General features: G+C 33.7%; 1 protein-coding gene and 1 pseudogene across 2 annotated transcripts in view; both read right to left on the bottom strand.

The window, feature by feature from the left end:
- LOC125674623 (uncharacterized) overlaps positions 1-19,428 on the bottom strand; it is a 33,107-nt gene extending 13,679 nt beyond the window's left edge. For both annotated transcript variants that reach the window (XM_056157682.1, XM_056157683.1), the window contains exon 1: positions 19,236-19,428. The gene's annotated coding sequence lies outside the window, so the exon portion shown is untranslated. The remainder of the gene's footprint in view (positions 1-19,235) is intronic.
- Positions 6,765-17,273, bottom strand: LOC125674654 (uncharacterized; annotated as a pseudogene).
- Positions 19,429-20,028: the final 600 nt, after the last annotated feature.

The following is a 20,028-nucleotide window of genomic DNA, read 5'->3' as shown; positions in this document are numbered from 1 at the left end:
TTCGAAATAACAATAAACTTGTAAGAGCTAAAAAAGAAAACTAGAGTGCCAAAAACTGGAGCCAAATTCGTACAAGAATAAGAGCTATCCATGAGGGAGATAATCCTTAACTTTAAAATGAATTTTTAAATTTTATCTCAGCCATTAAATACAATGTATCTATCCGTATTTTCAAGCTATATATCAATTATAGCCTGGAAAATGCCAGACACAGAAAAGTGAATTCAGAAAATGAATTCAAAACAAGATAAACAAATCACTCACATTTCAGCATTTGAGCAAAACACACAGGTACATGTATACTTATACTATCGATGATTTTCCATTCTATTTAGAAGTACATGCTAAAGTGTGGCATGATTCATTGTCTGGTGAACAAAATCTAATTCTACAACTATTACACAGGCATTTTCAAGAACGTTTTGAGGAGTTAGATATTTTTTTAAAAAGATATTTCTGTATTACAAATGAAACAAAGTGTAACAGAACCTGTTGGTGAATTTTTGACCAGGCTTATTAAGATGGTATCCATCAAAAATGTGCCTGAAAAAGTTTTGTTGTCTGTAGCGATGAATGGTTTAAAACCTGACATAAAAAGATATGTGGTAACTCAATATCCCAAAACTATGGAACAATTGGGGCAAATTGCCATTTTAGCAGAAAAATATCAACCAAATCATGTTACAACACTAGAAACGTATGATAATCTTTTGTCTGAAATTCGGAATATTAAAAGCAAGATGGAATCTCAACCGGAGATAAATGAATTGGGTCATTATGAATGTTTACCCTCACAATATGTATCACAGTATGGGGATTACCCACAGGATTTCACTACAGGGGTACAATTCACATCGCGATATGATGGAAACCAGTCGCTAAATTTTAAAAGGGTAAAATCTTATTGGCCACAACAGCAAATCCCTATATATAGACCAAGGCGTCCATTTACAGGACCTAGTATGCAAAGAATAGGTAGGGTTCCTCAACCAAGGGTCAGTGTAACCCCAAATCTTCAACAGCAACTAAAACAACACCCACACATGGCAGTTGCTCAATGTTCTTTTTGTTTAGGAATGTGCATAGAGAGGGTACATGTCCTGCTCGCAATTCTGTATGTCATAACTGCAAAAAAAATGGTCATTTTTCAAGGCATGTAGACAGTCGTGGAATGTTTAACAATAGGGCTTAACGCCTATCTCTAGAAGATCAAAATCAAATGTTCAAAATTTCTCTCCAAAACAACAATTACATTTGCAACAAAATAAATTTCACAATATTCAAAATCAGCAATTAAAATTTGAACAGAGACAATTTCAAAATTTTAAAACAAAACAATCAAATTCAAATCGAAATACAACTCAAAATTTTAATGAAAAACATTCTGGAGATGGGCAAAGATTGGAATCTGTTGATGCTTTAATTTCTTTTAACGAGAAATGTTCAATTCCATTGTTTGTACAAAACGTGCGGTTCAATGATCTTCTAGATACAGGGTCAACTATCTCTGCTATTAACTCAGAAACTTTGAAGAGAATATAAACTTCTAAAAATAAACTTAAACAATCAGAACTTTTATTCATCACAGGTGCAGGAGGCACTGCACATCAGGTCATTAGAAAAATTGAGTTACATATTAAGATTGGAGGTCTTAAATTAAGTCAAACTTTTCATGTGATTCAAGATTTATGTCATCCACTTATATTGGGAACAAATTTTATGAAACAACAAAAAGCATGCATTGATTGGGGAACTGGAACATTGTATTTACAAGAATTTTCTATGCATGTAAACATTATTAACGTAGATAATGGGTTAGCAAGAGTTTCGAAAACAATGCTGATTGAACCGCATTGTCTTGTAAACATTCCAATAAAGCTATCTCGAACGAAGAAAAACGAAACGGTGTTACTAGAACCAACTGGTAATACACAGAAGCAGTACGCAGTGGCCAATTGTTTGGTAGTATATAAACCAAGGCATCTATTTATACAAGTTGCAAATGCGTCTAATAATAACATTCGTCTGACCGCCGGAACAATTGTAGCTTAGGTAAGTACTGTCCGAATAGAAAGTATTTATTCTTTAGATGAGAATGCGGCGTCTGTTAAGTCTAAATACAAACATGTTCCTCTGGATTTGTCGACATCGGTGTTATCAGAAAAACAAAAACAAATCTTTCAAGAATTTGTAAATAAAAACAGTAATGTTTTTGCAAATGATTTGTCAGAACTGGGAAAATGTAACAATTATTATCATTCCATAAAGACAGAAGATGAAAAGCCAATTCACTCGCAACCGTATAGACATCTCCGAAAGCAAAACTTGAAATTGAAAAACAAATCTATCTAATGGCCTTTCGTATGAGTCCATCAACACAGTCACCATACTATATGATATTTGCAAAAGAAATGTCCTTACTGTTAGATATTGCGTTGTTACCTACTGAAGAATTGAATAGAGCACAAGAAGATTATATTGAAGATTTAGTGAAGAAAGTAAAAATAATACAAGAAATAGCTAACCAAACTGTAACAGAGGTACAGAAGTTGAATAAAGAAAGGTATGATAAGAAAACAAAGGTTCAACAATTTCAGTTAAGATATCAAGTATTATTAAATGTTATGAAATGTACACCAGGAAGGAAACAGAAACTCGAACCTAAATGGGAGGGTCCTTATTACATAATTAAGGTCAACCCGAACCCTTCATTTAGATTGCGACGATGTGTGGATCACATAGAATTAAAGTCGTCGGTTCATGCGAATCGTTTGAAATTGTATAAAGATCCGCGAGATTTCCGACCACCACCGACAAATAATGAGGAAAATCAAGAAAATACCGATATTGAAAATGATCGAAGAAACGACGATAATCAAAATGATCAAGAGAATGAAATACGGCAACAGAATCGAAATAAAGGTAATCAAAATAAAAAAGGGGAATGGCATGAAGTTCAAAAATCAAAATATGTAAATAATAAAAGACATTATTTAGTAAAATGGGCGGATGGATCAAAACCCACTTGGGAACCGTCAAATCATGTCTCACAGTTGTTGAAACAATTATATCGTTCAACAGTAAAGCGCAGAAAAAGGAAAATCTATTGAACATAGATAATGATAAGAAAAAGATGATGATAGAAATAGAGTTTAATTTTAAAAGGAAAGATGTGTTTAGGTAAATTCTGGCATAGAGGTTATAAAACTTTTTTGTGCATGTTTTCATACTCAAACTGAAACTCTGTGCTCTAAATCGTACTCATACTCAAAAGTGAGTGTTTTAGTATTAATACGGTAAAAGTTTATAACCTCCAGGCCTAGTCTGTATCCTTTAAGTTATGACCAACATAATATATAATATTTTTATGTTCTATGATTGAAATCCATACTCCATGCAAAACTTACATGTAATTTTTGCAATTCTTTTCACAGCTGAATACTTATTTTGCGATTTTTAATTGCGTGTTTTACCATTAAATATTTTCGAAGGTCCAGTATTTTGTTGCAAATTTTCTCCAGTATATTCAACTTGGACTTGAAATCAAGCATGCATTCAATTCAGCATTATTGTTTGTATGATAGATTTATAAGTTCTAAGATTTGAATAGAAAGTTTTGATATTCTTTTTTCAATGTTACATTTGCAATAAAAAATATTGCTGTCCTATCAGTGTTGAAAATAAAAAACAATATGGAGTCCTATCAGAATGTAAGTCCCAAAAACTGTCTGTCCTGTCGCCTTTTGTACCAGTCCAAACCCCCAATGAATATTGACTGGTCCCTAAACTGCATCTTCACTAGTTGATGGTTTCTAATCAGCACTGCTACTTAAAAAAACTATGAAAACTGTCATGCTTTATTAGTAGCAGTTCGGATCAAAAACCCTCGACTAGTAGATGTATTAACTGGAATCCACAATAATTAAACTTAATTGAGCTACTCATTTGTGTGGTGATTAGATCTTAAAATCAGTAGGTTTTTCATAATGTAGGGCCTCAAGATAAAATGTTAAAATTTTAATTTTAAATAAAAAAATAATTTTTAGGGAAAAGAAATCTAAAGAAGCTGGCAATGATGAGATGGATGAACAATCTGCATCTTGTAATGACCATGGTTATCTAGTTCATGACCATTCCTATCGCATGACTTCAGATGATGATGTTGAGGCTTCTATGCCCATTCAAAAACAAATCAATTCAGGTAAGAAACAATAAAGTTCCAGTAAATATAGATATAATTCTCACTATATCAAGGCTTATACTCTTTATGACACCATGCCACAAGATGGCGATTTAAAGGTTTTGTGAAATTATTTTTATTGATTGAAATGTTAGCTCATTGGTCATAACATTGGTCTGGTGAACCGCCGATCCCAGGTTCAAATCCCACAGTCTTTTGTTTATATGTACTGTTGTTTTTTTTAAAACATGTTTTTTATCCAAAATTTCATATTTTCTGCAATTTTAACATAAGTATTCATTATATATCATCATATCTTTCATAATCAAATCATTTCATGCTGATTTGAGAAACTCTTTCAAGATGTAGTAAGCCATCTTAAAATTCAAGGACTGTAGCGTATGTGAAACATATAAATAAGAGGGATCTAAGGATATTATTATAAAGAAGTCATTGAAGTGACAGTCAGATTTAAAGTGATATTTGCTCTGTAAATTTATATATCTGCAGTGAAAAAACTGAAGAACGAGGTAAAAGAGCTCCAGGAAGAAATTAGGAACCTCCAAATGAGGAAACCCAAAATGACGGTGGGAGACATCCTGGAAGATTCCGAAAAGGTAATTTGATTCTATCAGCATAGTGAAAAATGGCTGAAATATTGCCAAAACGGCGTAAAACCCCAATCAATCATTAAATCAGCATACTGAACACATAATAGCAGTTTTCTTGTAAACTTTTGTATTACAAGCTAAATTCTCAAGTGAGCTTTTCTGATCGTGTGTTGTCCGTCGTCTGTCTGTCTGTAAACTTTTCACATTTTCAACTTCTTCTCCAGAACCACTGTGCCAATTATAACCAAATGTGGCCAAAATCAACCTTGGGTGAAGGGCTTTCAGGTTTGTTCAAATGAAGGGCCATGCAACCTTCAAAGAAGAGATAATCACAAAAATGCAAAAATAGGGTGGGCTCTTTTAAAAATCTTCTCAAGATCCACTGGACCAGAAGAGCTGAAATTTACATGAACGCTTCCTGACACAATGCAGATTCTAGTTTGTTAAACTCATGGCCCCTGGGGGTTGGATGGAGCCACAATGGGAGATCAAAGTTTTACATAACAATATATAGGAAAAATCTTTAAATATGAGCTAAGGTGACTCAGGTGAGCGATGTGGCCCACGGGCCTCTTATTATTGATAATTGTTTTTACTTTTCTACTTTTTAGATGCTGCTTTACACCTCATTTTCAGCAGACGTCTTCAACGTTATTGTGCAAATTCTCAAGCAAATGGCGCCGTTTAATTATTATACTGGTTGGGAGGTCACCTGCTTTAGTTTAGAGGACCAACTGCTTAATATGTTTGATGAAGCTACGCTTAAACTTTCGAGATCTAGACCTTGCTATTAGATTTGGTACAAGCAGATCTACAATATTTAACATTATAAATACATTTATCTCTGCTCTTCATGAAATCTTTTTTGATGGTGTATTGAAAGCTGTGGACATTCCTTCTCAATTAAAGTGCAAAGGGTCTATGCCAAAATTCTTTGCAGATTTCACCTCGGCAAGAATTGCCATGGATGCCACAGAAATCGCCCAAGATATACCATCAAATATGAATAGTCAATCACTTACATACAGCAACTACAAAAGCCGACACATTGTAAAGGCGGTGACCTGTGTGGCTCCAAATGGTGCTCTTGTATTTACTTTTGATTTATATCCCGGTTCCACATCTGATGCAGCCATAGTACAGCATTGCAAAGTTCTTGACCAATTACAGCCTGGAGATCTTATTCTTGCAGATAAAGGCTTTAATATCTTTGACAAACTTCCTTCCGGGGTATCATTAAACATTCCACCTTTTTTGTCAAATAAATCGCATTTTACCAAAGAAGAGGCAAAACTTTGTTATAAAATTGGACGTAGTAGAATTCATGTTGAGAGCAAACGAAAGGATGACAAATTATGAAATCCTTAATCATGTGCCAGCTCAGTATGGACATTTGACGACAAAGTTATTTCAATTGTGCTGCTGTCTAGTTAATTTGCAGGCCCCCCTTCTTAAGGGGATTGCTGACAAATATGAGCTACTGTAAGAGTAGATTCTAGGCCACAATTTTTGAATGTTATACATGTTGACTGGAAATACATGTAGATCTCTTGTTCTATTATTATACGACAGCTATTTTAATTTGTCATTCACATGGATGTTAGGGGAGAGATCAAAACATAAATGTCAGATAAAAATCTAAATTCAAATACCATTAGCTATGGAGATTATGATAAATATTCCTGTAAACATGTCATCTGAAATAGATTTTCACATACAAATCATTATCAACATTCATAATATGTACTTGTGAGGAGGATCTTTATGAAAAAAATATTTGAATTTAGTTTTTTGTCAGTCATTGAATTTTGATCTCACCTCTTACAAGAATGATTATTGGCAAATGTATCAGATAAGAAATTCATACTGTGTAGTTCTTAAATTGTTACTTGGGGGGGGGGGGGGTATTGTTCCAAGTATTATTTTCTTTCAGTATATGATTTCTAAATGAATAAAAGAACACTAAAGCTGAATGAGAGGCATAGTTATATATTATATTAGATATATATGTACATCAAGTCAAATGAAAATTTCTCATATTTTGTAAATTTGTAGTGTTGATATATTTAACAAATCATTCTGATAAAGATGGACAAAAAACTGTGAAATAAAAATCTAGCATTTTTGAAATGTTTTGAGCCCATGTGTTGTCCTTCAATATTCTAATAATTTTCAAGTCCACTGGAGTCCAAATGACAAGGTCACAGCATTGAGTTCCAGACAAATGAAGCTGTCCTTGTACCTGATGCCAGTTGTCATGTGTCCTTTTCCAAAGTAATGTTACCATCTTCATCTTTGACTGAAATATAGATAAAAGTGGTTATGAAATTAAATCCGCCCATGTTATGCCAAAAAGAGGCCCACAGGCCTTATCGGTCACATGAGCACTAGTGAAAAAGTATCACTACTCTCAAGGGCTATGAAATTTGGAAAAAATGTCCTGTTCTGAATATCTAAGCTAGATTCTAATGTTCAGCAACAGTACAAAACAAGATGTATTTTTAAAACTTCACAGCATTCAAAGGTGCATAAAATGATCAAATGCTTTACATGATATCATAGGTGTATTAACATTAAAACATCAATAGATATGACTAATTTGGATCCATCCTAGAATCAAAACCCTGGGTTGTGAAATTCACCATGTTTTGTACATAATTTTGTGCTATTCCTAAGTATGCATTTGATTTTATACAGTGTCAGCAAACTTGTACAAAAAATATATTCTAAGTTTGGCCCCACCATGGGGTCAGAACCCCATCCCCAGGGATCATAAAATTGTCAATTTAGGTGGAGGTCTTCCTAGTCTTCATCACTAGATGCATTTAGTTTTTCTTACACATGTGCAGTGTGAAGATTTTTGAACATTGGTCAAATCAAGTTATCAAGAAGTTTAAAAATGTTTAATTGTCAACACATGACGACAGACAACAACCAATAGCTAAAAAGTAATGACAGTCTGTGAGTCATTAAATGTCATACAGATGATGTCTCTAATCTGAGTCAATTACAGTGTATACCCATACCTAAGTAAAACTCCTTGATTGTACTACATGCATCTGCAACAGTCAAGTCCTTAGCGAAGAAAGGACATTTGACCTCCACTATGTCATGCAACGTTTTCTTCTGAGGATGTTGGAGGTGCACATTCAAACTGTCTTTGAAAGTTCCTTGCATAAAACCATCAGGTGAAGCCCCTAAGACTCCTATCTCATGAAGCCATATACCTACAAATAATATATTCTTAAATTAAATATTCTTTATTGTCCTCATAGAAGAATAATATCAATGATATGTAAACAAAAATTTTGTCAATAAAGATACCTGTTGGCAATACTGTTACACTCTTTGCAGTATTCCTTTATAGCAACACTCTCTTGTGTAACACCCCACTGGATGGGGGCTCTTTTTTCTAAGTTGTAGGCACTCAATAACCTCTTCGTTAAAGAGACATCTAACCTGGTGGAAAGGAAAGCATATGCCATTACTAATAAGATTCTTTTTCACCTGAATGTATTTTAAAATTGGGCTGAAATTTTAGCCAATTCTATTTACCATGAATCTATATTTACCTATTGAGCTTTGCAGCTGCAATGATTGGTCCAAAATTAGAAGCAGTAAATCTATGCTTTCTTACTACTGTCCAGGTAGCATTATCTCTCTGTCCAATTGTGAGGAAGGCTGTTTGGATTACTCTATATGGTGAAACGATCAGTTGCTGCCTTAGCCATGAGAGTGGCTCCTGGCACAAAAGAATGTCCTCAACAATTGGTACAGGTAGTGCCTCAATCTCGGGTTCCTTTGACAGAATCCAATGCAGAGCTTTTAAGAAAAAAAGAACATTGAAAAATGCATTTGCATTTATGAAAAATATATAATTCTTATACATGTTCATGAAAATATTGTGTAGAGAATTGAATGTATTTATCTTTACAAACTAAACAAAGAGTTTTTTCCACATTTACTTCCAAGTTGCTAGAACTTGTAACCAATCCATTTGTCTTTTTATAAAATAAGATATGTTCAAATCATCGTTTACTTCCAAATACAATACTTTCAGTGAAATTCTTATTAAAGTATTTCAAATAATGGAAAATAAAACATGTCAATAATTCTGGAATAAACAATTCAAATACTGCATACATACATATTAAAATCAATCAATACTAAAATCTGTCAACAACATCTGTCTAGTAAATCTTATTAATAACTAAAAAAAAAACCATGCAAAACTCTTGGTCAGTCCTAAGCAGGAAAACTGCTCATAAACAAGGAAACTGTTTTCAGAAAGATGAAAACAACCTGTAAAGCGCCCCAATTGGCCGAGTTAATTACGCAAAAATAACCTGTCGTCATCCTTTACAACTCTCTTGAGTTCTCTGATTTATAAAAAAAAAAAAAAAAAAGCATAACAACTTAAAACTTTCTTGTTTTTTAAAGGGATCATACAGACTCAACTTCTTCGATTACAAAAAAAAAATTCAAGTAATGCTTTAGCAATCTGCAATGATAGTTGTGTAATGGAGAACATAATTTTAATCAATATCAAAAACATAACTGAAATATGTACGTGTAATTAGGTTGATTTGATGGATACAGCTCCTGCATAGTTACTGTTTCCTTAGGTGGCGCTGACTTGGGATGTTTGACCCAACTACACTTAACGTCCGTTTTACTTGCCCTCTTATAACTACAAATATGTGTAAATTTTTGAGTAGAAAAATGCTAATATTAATTCATGTAATATACATGTCATATTACAATTTATCACATGTTTACTCCTTTATCCAGTGACATCACAAACGTCAGTTTTACGTAGTTTGTTTACAAAATGTCAGAGCGAACCAAAATTCCCAACTATACAGTACTGTAAGGTAAATGAATAACCAGGGTGGGGTTAACATGTGATAAAAAGAATCTCCCATGGTTTGTGGTTTGATTTGATTTAAATTCAACTGGTTGTGTGCTTTCTATCCTCTCGCCAAGGCTCGGGAATAGAAAACACAACTCGTTGAAAGTAAATCATATCAAACCACAAACCATGTGAGATCCTATATATACCATGCAAGCAAGTAAAAAATAGCACAAAGCCAGAATATCCCATTGGCACTTTTTAAGGTTTATGTATTATAAATCTCATTACACAATTACACTCAGGTACATAGTGAACAAGTCATTTTTATCTAAACTTACCTAAACAGTAGTGTTGCTGCCAAATAGTGACATTTAAATTCTCCCATTGGACACTGGCATGAAGCATCTTTTATGATATCATTGTCACTTTCTTAAAGAAAAACCTAGTATTGAAAAACACATGATGGATAAATAATGAATACATTGAATACACAATGGACCATTGTTTTATAAGACGGTACTGCTTAATGAAATGCTGTATTAGTGTTAGACCATTAGGAAATAACAAATAGTGATCAAAAACTTAGGTAGGTAATTTGAAATTTCACACGATACATGAGTACGTCTTTACATGTATGTAGTATTGCAGATATAGTCGGTGGGGATTCCAATAAAATTTTAATAAAATACATGACTGTATCACATGTCTTTGAAGAAAAAATAGATATCCTGTGAAGATTTCTACTATTATTCAATACCCTAAACTAAATTATAGGCCTAAAATGACAATGGCAAATGCTTGATACACACTTACTTGAACTGTGTACGATGTATCTCGCATTGAGGCCTGCACCGACGAGTTTATCACTCGCAGCTCATGGTCGAAGGTAAACCTCAACACCCTTCCACCTTCTACTGCAGCCTCGCTCTTTTTGGCCAGGTTGCTCTGGCCATTTACGTACGATGTCCAGTAGGCTATCGAAAGCGCCATGACTTTCACATTTACGACTGCCCGGAAGTGAAATTTATCGCTATTTCTCGCAGATCACGTGCCGAGACTTACATACCCTATTGTTTATAGTGTGGGATCCCCCCACCCCCCACGATATACTCATTATTTGAGTTGAAAGGGTTTTTTTTATTTTTACTATTGTATTCATTATGATATCTATTAGTTATTTAAGCCATTTGAAAATAAATGAATATGAAATTTTATAAAGTTCCTATTACGAGTCATAAAAAAAGGATCACAATGTGTTACCATTTACTATTTTGCAACTAATTGAAAATGTTTTAAAAAAAAAAAATCGCATCTGCATGAATTTAAAAAAAAATGCAACATATTTATATAGATTATCACTAGCTAAAGATTTTCTTTAATTTCTGATACAGAATCAGCAAATTATTTTTTTATACTAAAATTAAATTATAGAAATGCGTGAGAGAACAGCTCATCTTATTATGATTTTCTATCACGGGATCTTCCTTATACCTTTTGTATTTAAAGCCTTAAGAGAAATTGAATTTTAATTCAATTTTGATGACAAGATTTTCGTTGGGAAGGGGAATTTATCATAACAAAATTTGCAATGTATAAAACAGATGATAGAATTCTGAAATAAGGGAGAAGAGTAATGAATGGAGTAATGACTTGGCAAAATAATGTGGGACTAAAACAACAATAATATGCAAAACAAAAATGTTTGAACTTTTCACCGTGAGGTGAGGTGACGGAGAATATTAGTATTTATGTTTATAGCTTGTTTTCAAGATCATGAGGGTGAAATCGATTTTGGTCAGAGGAAACGTGTAACAAATCGGAGTGTAAGAAATCAGTCACCAGAGGTCAATCATTTATATATATTATTTACAAGAAAAAAGAAATTAAAAATTATGCAAAACCTTAGAAGTGAAGTTGAGTATGCAACGCTAAATGATAGATTTTTCAAGTAAATAATTGTGTTGGCTTTGAGTTTGTATTAAAAGCCAATGTCAATAGTACAGATTATTAAGATATAACAGATATGATAAGGATGTTGGAGGATGTATGGGGGGGGGGGTATAAATGCGAGGAACAGAGACAGAGTTCTTCAGTAGCGGAACAGAACTATGTCTTTGGCCTTTCATTTATACAGGTAAGATATTGAGTATACTTGTGCATTTCTGAAATAACTTTTCAATTTTTCAGATGGCTTCGTTAATTTTTGTGTGAACTTTTATAATAATGTTTTTAATTATTATTGTATATTGTATAATATGAATTGTAATCAATGATTATAATGATAAAATGTTTCTTTAATAAAAAAGAGTAGCGGAACAGAACTTTGTCTCTGCCCTTTCATTTGTACAGGTTGAACGAAAAAGGGCTACTCCGTTCAGCCTGTGAACACAAAGATCCCGATGTTAACTGGTACTTAGCCAGTATTTGCATATTACGCTTTGTACCATAGCTGACTTAAAATACTTCTTCCCCAAACTTGTTATATGAGCTATTACGAAGTTCAAGTCAGTTATGGGGCGAAATTGGATATGATAATACTATTAATCATCATGTTTATTAGATATGAATCCCTGGAGTATATCATTATCTTCTGTTTGGCTTCCATGAAGAAAACCAGGTATAAAGTGTACAAATCTTTGCTTAAAAAGAAAAAAAGTATGCTATGCATACTATGAATGTCCTTTTGGGTAAGAGATATGTTTTGATCTGGATCAAAAAACTTATTTAGTATATTTTGTTCAAAAACTCTACAGGTATTTACATATACATTTAACTTTTAAAACTCCTTGGATTGAATATAGTCTAGCACAGTCCTGTCTGCAGTCATGCACCAAACTGAGTGAGCAATTTAATGGGATGTGGAGTTTAGAGAAAAAAAATCAACTCTGATAAATGTCATTCTGATCAAAGGTATTTTGACATGGTCAGCTCCATTCAGCAATTCAAACTGCAATTAAAAAAAGAGTTGTTTCCCAAAACTGGTAACCATTATTTTGAATTTCAAACAGCATCACTGACATAAAAAAGTCAATACAATAATTATCAAATGTCACTTTACATCTTACTTATTAAAAATATATTTAATGACAAACACTTTTAATCATTTAAAGTGCAAAACATGCACACAAACTTAATAATTCATGTATGTTCATGTTTCAAACATGCCTCCGATATGGAATATTTCCGCCGAAGCTCCTGGCATCATGAAAAGTGAGGTGGAAATTGGTGAAACAGAGAATCTTGTAGGAAAGAAAAAAATAAACGTTCTGGTTTTATCTGAAGGAAAGTTTGTTTACAATGTGAAAAGAGAGATTTTAATGAACACGACTATTTGATTTCTACACAAATATTTTTTGCAATCTAAAAAAATCTTTAAAGTTGGGAAAAAATGAAAACACGAAAACATGTTCCCTTGAATAAATTCCAACCAACTAAACATGCATTGTAATTACTTTATCTTGAGTCAACATTTCATATTTTAAACAGTTTGATAGTTATGTATAACTCCTACTACATGAAAGGTGAAGATAACGAACAGTGATCAATCTCATATTTCCTATAAGCAATATAAAATAGATAGTTGGGCAAACACGGACCCCTGGACACACCAGAGGTTGGATCAGGTGCCTCTAGGAGGATTAGTCATCCCCTGTCGACCGGTCACACCCGCCGTGAGCCCTATATCCCTATCAGGTAAACGGAGTTATCCGTAGTCAAAATCAGTGTGCAAAGAACGACTTAACAATCGGTATGAAACACGTCAGACAGCATTTGACCCTATGATAGGTTGTATTGACGAACTAAATCGTTATAATGACCATGACCATAGAATTGCGAAATGCTGACTTTAATTGAGACTGTTGAAACCCCTGTACCATCAACTTGTTTGTCAGTAGCTTACCTTGATTTAAAAACTGACCATACGCAGAAAAAGCTCTTGCGTATCGAATCATTTCAGAGATATAATCACCATATGCAGGCGATAATGGAATATTGCTACATAAGTATGGAAAGTTAACGATGGAGAAGCTGAAATCATCCCGTTTGTCATACAGTTGAGTTGCCAGTTTGCCTTTAATATCTACTTTCAATACAATATCTAAGTATGAAGCAGAAGTGGACGACTCTGTGGTGTCTTTTATTTCGATCTCGCAGGGATATATCGAATCGACATATGAATGAAAGTTATTATTGTTAATAGACAAAACATCGTCAATATATCTAATTGTCGAATTGAATGCCACAGGAAGAGATTTTTTCTTCTCACGTAGAAGTTTTTGAATAAATTCTGCTTCATGTGAATATAGAAACAGGTCAACTAACAAAGAAGCACAATTCGTGCCAATGGGAATTCCAACAGACTGTTGGAAGACCTGATCACTAAAGACCACAAAGATATTGTAAATGAGGAACTCTAGAATATTTTAGCCGAGTTGCAACGAAGTTGAACTCGGCTATTGGTTTGGTGATGCGGGCGGGCGGACGTCAACAATTGGTTTCAGGATGATAACTCAAAAAGTTTACAATGTAATGAAATGAAACTTTGGTATATTGTTGGGTACTAGGTAACAAAAACCTCTATTAATTTTGAAGAAAAATGGCTAAAGGTCAAGGTCACAGTGACCGAAAATAGAACGAAAATTTCAAAAAGTTGGTTTCCGGATGATAACTCAGAAAGTGTAAATCTGAATCAAATGATGCTTAACGATATTATTATGTACCAGGTAAAGAAGACCCCTATTGGAGAAAATAGGTCAAAGGTCACAGTTCTAAAAGAGATTGAAAATTTTAGAAATATCAGTGACCGAAAATAGATTGAAAACTTCAGACAAATATGGTTTCTGGACAGTAACTCGAAAAGTTTAAAATTGAATCAAATGAAACTTGGTTATATTGTTGGATAGCAGGTTAGGAAGACCCCCCACCCCCTATTGATTTTGGAGAAAAAAGGTCAAGGTCACAGTTCTAAAAAAAAAGATTGAAAATTTAGAAATATCTAGATCTGCATGATAACTCTAAAAGTTTAAATCCGAATATTCACAATTATAACTATGCCACATCATTTCTGACTTTACAATGTATCAAATGCAACTCGGCTCATGCACCCCTGGGTGCATATATTGATTTTTTATTTCAACTTCAGAGTACTTGTGCGTGAAATTAAAGAAGTATTTAACAACGTAACTTTTCCGATGACTGATCACTAGATATGAACATTTCCGTTTTCCATTTTTGTTGAAGAAGCAACTGTCTATAATTTATCGTGAAGAATGGTTGTGTATAGTGATGAAAAGTCATAGGTTTTGATGTTATTGATTTCAATTTACTAAAAGTTCTTTAGAATGTTTTAGAATCCACATTTAATTAACACCACTTTTGGCATATGTAGACGCACAGTAAGTCTGAAGTTTCTCCTTCACAACTGCTAATATTTTCGTGAGGAGCAAAGATAGGGGCTTGGTAAAGCACTTACTGGATCAAGCAATGTATCTTTGTAAGGGTTTTATGTAGTTTAGGAATCCAGTATAGGTACGGTAACTTATATTCATTCGACCCATTGACTGGGATATAAAATGAGTTTAAAACTGAAGCATGGTTTTGAAAACTCTCCTCTTTTGAAAGGGCAGTTGGAGTATAAGTACGATTACCAAAGTGGAATTAATGGCAAGTTTGTTTAAAATACAGTTGTGATAATGAGCCTTACAAACAAAGACAATGTTGTTACTACCTTTGTCAGCCGGAACCAAACCATATTCCTCATGTAACCCATCTAATTCATTTACTTTCGGAAGGTCGGTGGCCTCTTCGCAGGTACATTGTATCTGGGTTCTCTCTTCCACCAATAAAAACTGGGCGCCACCAGATAACTGAAAAATTGTTGAGTGTGGCGGAAAACATCAATCAATCAATCATTTATAATTTCTGGTTTACTAAACACAGAAGGATAGATGGTACGTACTTTTGTTTTAATATGTCTAATGTGGGATTTTGGTATTCCTCTTATGCGTTTAACCCATTCTGACAATGTATCAAGTTCTTTTTCATATTTAGCCCATCGCCTGGCATAATTTTTGAGAGAATTCATAGTAGAGATGAAGTTTTGTCACCAATTAAAAGACCGAGGTTCTCTGTATTTATGACCTTTTAGAATAAGTGATTTGAGGTTTTCATTTTCAACTATATCAACATCACCAGTAATGACATGTCCAGCTGGACTATAGTTGAAAGAAGATGAAGAACAAGAACACATTGGTGGATTGCGTCTAAGATGGTCTATATCTAGGCACTGCAAAGTTTTTTTATAATCAAAAAGTTTGGATGCAATAGCAGAAGTATAGCTGTAGGAAATAAAGGGTGTGTACTTCAACTTGAAATAAGTTGGAATACACGACTGAACCCTTTGATGACGACGAGTGTTGCTTATGTTGGCAGCATCTATTCCTTTGTTTGTAAATTTGAGCTTAAGGAACTGGCGACATGATTTGAAAGGAATATCATCCATGGCCCGTGCTGGTTTAAAGAGGCTGTGATTGTAAACATCCATAATCATAGAGTTCAGTCTATATATGTTAAGCCGTTCTTGGCACACTGATTTGACTGCAGATAACTTCGTTTACCTGATCAGGATATGGGGCTCACGGCGGGTGTGACCGGTCAACAGGGGATGCTTACTCCTCCTAGGCACCTGATCCCACCTCTGGTGTGTCCAGGGGTCCGTGTTTGCTTAACTATCTATTTTGTATTGCTTGTATGAGTTATGAGATTGATCACTGTTCGTTATCTTCATCTTGCATTCAGGTCTTGAAACATCCAAGTATAGACTACCGGTAGCTGTAGCTTCTACAAATAACGTATCTAAAACTCTTAATGGAACATAGTAAAGTTTTGCATGAATATGATGTGGACCTAATTGTCTGTTGACGTAAGGCAAGATTGAATCAAATGTGACATGTAAAGTGTGAAACTTTTTAAAATTTTTTTTTGCAAAAAACTTTATAAACATATAATCCAACTTTCAGTCTCATCAATGTGGCTGGAAACTAATATATATCCTCCAAAGACATCAGACATTTGGGTCGTACCTTCTCACCATGGGTAGCAGAAATACCTCTCTAGTACACCATCTTTTCACACTTGGGCACTTCATGCAACATGCGTTACGAAGATCTCACATAGTCAAACCTTGCACTTACGTGGATCATCATTCGAATATTTTGGTCTCCTAGCTCCAAAATAAAGTGCACCATTAGGTCTAATGTTTAACAAAGTGAAATGTTGATAAAGGCAGGGCAAGACTATGTGTGACGCTATGTCTACGTTTTGACGTACGTCATGATACGACTTGATAGACAGATCTAAGGAGTTCGTTTAATATGCAAGAAATGTTTTTTTTTAATTTTTTTTTTTTTGCGTCAAAAATAAGAACATATCCTTGGCATGTCCCGCTATTCAGACCGAACAACGAGTCAGAAGTCACTTGAATTCAGGATAAAACAGAAGGTTACTTTTATTGTGACGTTTCGGTTTTAGAAAACTATTCATTGAATTTAAGAAACCACTTACTCATTAAATTTGTTGAATTAACAATGTATTTTGTTCATTTTATGTACAATATATTTTGACATGCAAGTTCACATTCCAGGACGCTCTTCCAATAAGCCACACCCCCCCCCCCCCCGCCCGAGAAATATTTCATGACTTATAGAAGCAATGTTAACAATCGATGATTCCCATAATTTCCCAGAAATCCAATCCCTTCATATTGACCAAGAACAGCCCAAAAGTGCTGTTGAATTATTGGATATTTGCATCCGATTTTAACCTCTCGGTAGCTTAAGGGGCATCAAAATTGCCCTAGTGAAAACCCCACAATCGGTTCATAAACTGGTTTTATTTTAGGTATATTAAACCCGTAGTATGACTGACTATTTATGATAGTTTTTGGACATTCTATTACTTTACAATGTAAATCTGATATATTTAAGGATTTTTCATACTCTATTCCTGGATAAAATATTATACCAAATTATTGTTTACAAATATTTTTCAATTGTCACCATTACATTCAATCCACACTCAATGCAATATGAGGTATTATATAAAACAATATATACCAATTGCACTATTACGACAGAGGCATAATGAAAATGATAAAACGTGTAATGAAACAAGTTTATCAAACCCGGCCAAGTCAGAATTCAATTATATCAACAAGTGTAATTTTTTTTCCAAATTACAATCACATGTCCCATTCGTGACTTTCTTTGCTTGAGCACTGTTGGTTTCCATTTTTAGCATATATCATTTAAAATGTCATAACATTAGGAAAAAGTGGACGCGGTATTCTTCGATCTCTGCAATAATTGAGGTAAAATCTCTATTAAAACGTGCTGCCCAAATGAATAACAACATTATCAACGTCTTCTATGCTTTTTTGCTATATTAAAATTCCTGTTTATTTTCATTAGTTTTGTTTTGTGGACATTTATATGTAACCTCAATTGTCTATATCATGGCACTAGGTCATCAGCGTTTTCTGTGAATACCCTGGAAATTTACAACACAATGACAACACTAATTCAAACAGCATACACCACGGTTGTAGCAGTAAGTGGCTTTATCGTACCAATGCCTTTATAGTAGTAGTAAGTAATTTATTAGCATGTGTACGTACGTTAATTAACAACATTTCCATATCTGTATATAAATGAAATAACACCCGGCCCAAGCGGACCTATATGTCAATTTGAATCAATATGTAAAACTTATACGGTACCAATTTTAATGCACCAGATGCGCATTTCGACAAATAATGTTCCCGCAGTGGTGCTCAACCAAAATAACAATAAACTTGTAAGAGCTACTTTAGGGAAAAACAGATATCTAACAGTATACATGCTAGTGAGATATGACATTATATTTTTTTTCATTAATTTTTGCTGTCTGATTTTAAAAGAATTGGATATAAAATTTGCTGTCTGTCGTGGATAATTGGTAATTACAATTACAAATAAAGAATAATCTAAATTTAAACTGTGGTTATCAGGTAATTCTATTTTGCTGAAGAAATCCTTTCTTGTCCTATTTTATAACGAGCAGCGTAGTAAAAAGTGATTCTCCGTTTCTATGTCATTTTTTTCCCTTAATTTTTGCTGTCTGATTTTAAAAGAATTGGATATAAAATTTGCTATCTGTCGTGGATAATTGGTAATTACAATGACAAATAAAGAATAATCTAAATTTAAACTGTGGTACATGTAATCAGGTAATTATATTTTACTGGAGAAATCCTTTCTTGTCCTATTATATAACGAGCAGCGTAGTAAAAAGTGTTTCTCCGTTTCTATGTCATTTTCGCTACATACATATCCCGTCCTCAATCGGATCACGTTTGTGCCTTTATATTTGTGGTTTTGTTTTGGACGTTGTTATGCAAACAAACGTGTCAAAACAAAAATAACTTAGCGGGTAATGGGCAGTTAAATTGTCCACGAGTCAACAAACGAATATTCATTCAATGAATTAGACTCTAAATAAGGTTTGAAAATTAAATCGTATGATCTAAAGCCAATGAGAAAGAAACACTTACTGTATAAATTTCTATCCTCCAGATTAAAGATTTTGTAGACCGGATGTCACGTACGCAATGGTGACTGCGAAGGTAATTTATAAAATGCTATATTTTTGTGCTTACAGTATTCTAAGAATATCGATATTTATCGATTTAAAAAATTGCTGATCAATTCCGAAACGTTTGTTCCAGAGTTACCGCCTGCACCTTTGAAATTGCTTCAAGTGTGGGATGAAGTCAGTAAGCTATAATAGAATCTTACTTCATTTGTAAATATAATGAAACTGATCAAAAAACCTACCTTCGCTTTCGATAAACTAGCCTAAAATAGGTAGTGTTGGATACGCTTGGCGGATCTTGGCGAGTTTTTTATAAAATGACGCTTTAAGATAATACGATATGATGTCAAATCCTTTGTTTATCGATGTTTTATTTTCGTTTTTGTAATAATTAATGCATTAACAGTTATAAATAACACAAGCAAGTTTTTATTTTTGTTCAACATGTTTTGTTATGACTTAGATCTTAAAAGTAAGTAAACAAGAGGTCCACAGGCTTCTATCGGTTACCTGAATACTAGTCAAAAAGTATCACTATTCCATGGGCTATGGAATCTAGAAAAAATTTCCTGTTCTGAATATCTAAGCTAAATTCTAATGTTCAGCAATAGTATAAAACAAAATGTGTTCTTGAAACTTCACTGCCCTCAAAAGTACATACACTGGTGAAAGGCTTTAAATAATAGGTGTATTAATATTAAAACATCAAAAGATATGACTAATTTGGACTCATACTAAAGTCATAACCCAGG

This window comes from Ostrea edulis, chromosome 3, assembly GCF_947568905.1.
Source record: "Ostrea edulis chromosome 3, xbOstEdul1.1, whole genome shotgun sequence".
Classification (NCBI taxonomy): Eukaryota; Metazoa; Mollusca; class Bivalvia; order Ostreida; family Ostreidae; genus Ostrea; species Ostrea edulis.
The sequence above is the reverse complement of the archived record's forward strand: the minus strand, read 5'-3'. Positions and strand labels throughout refer to the sequence as shown.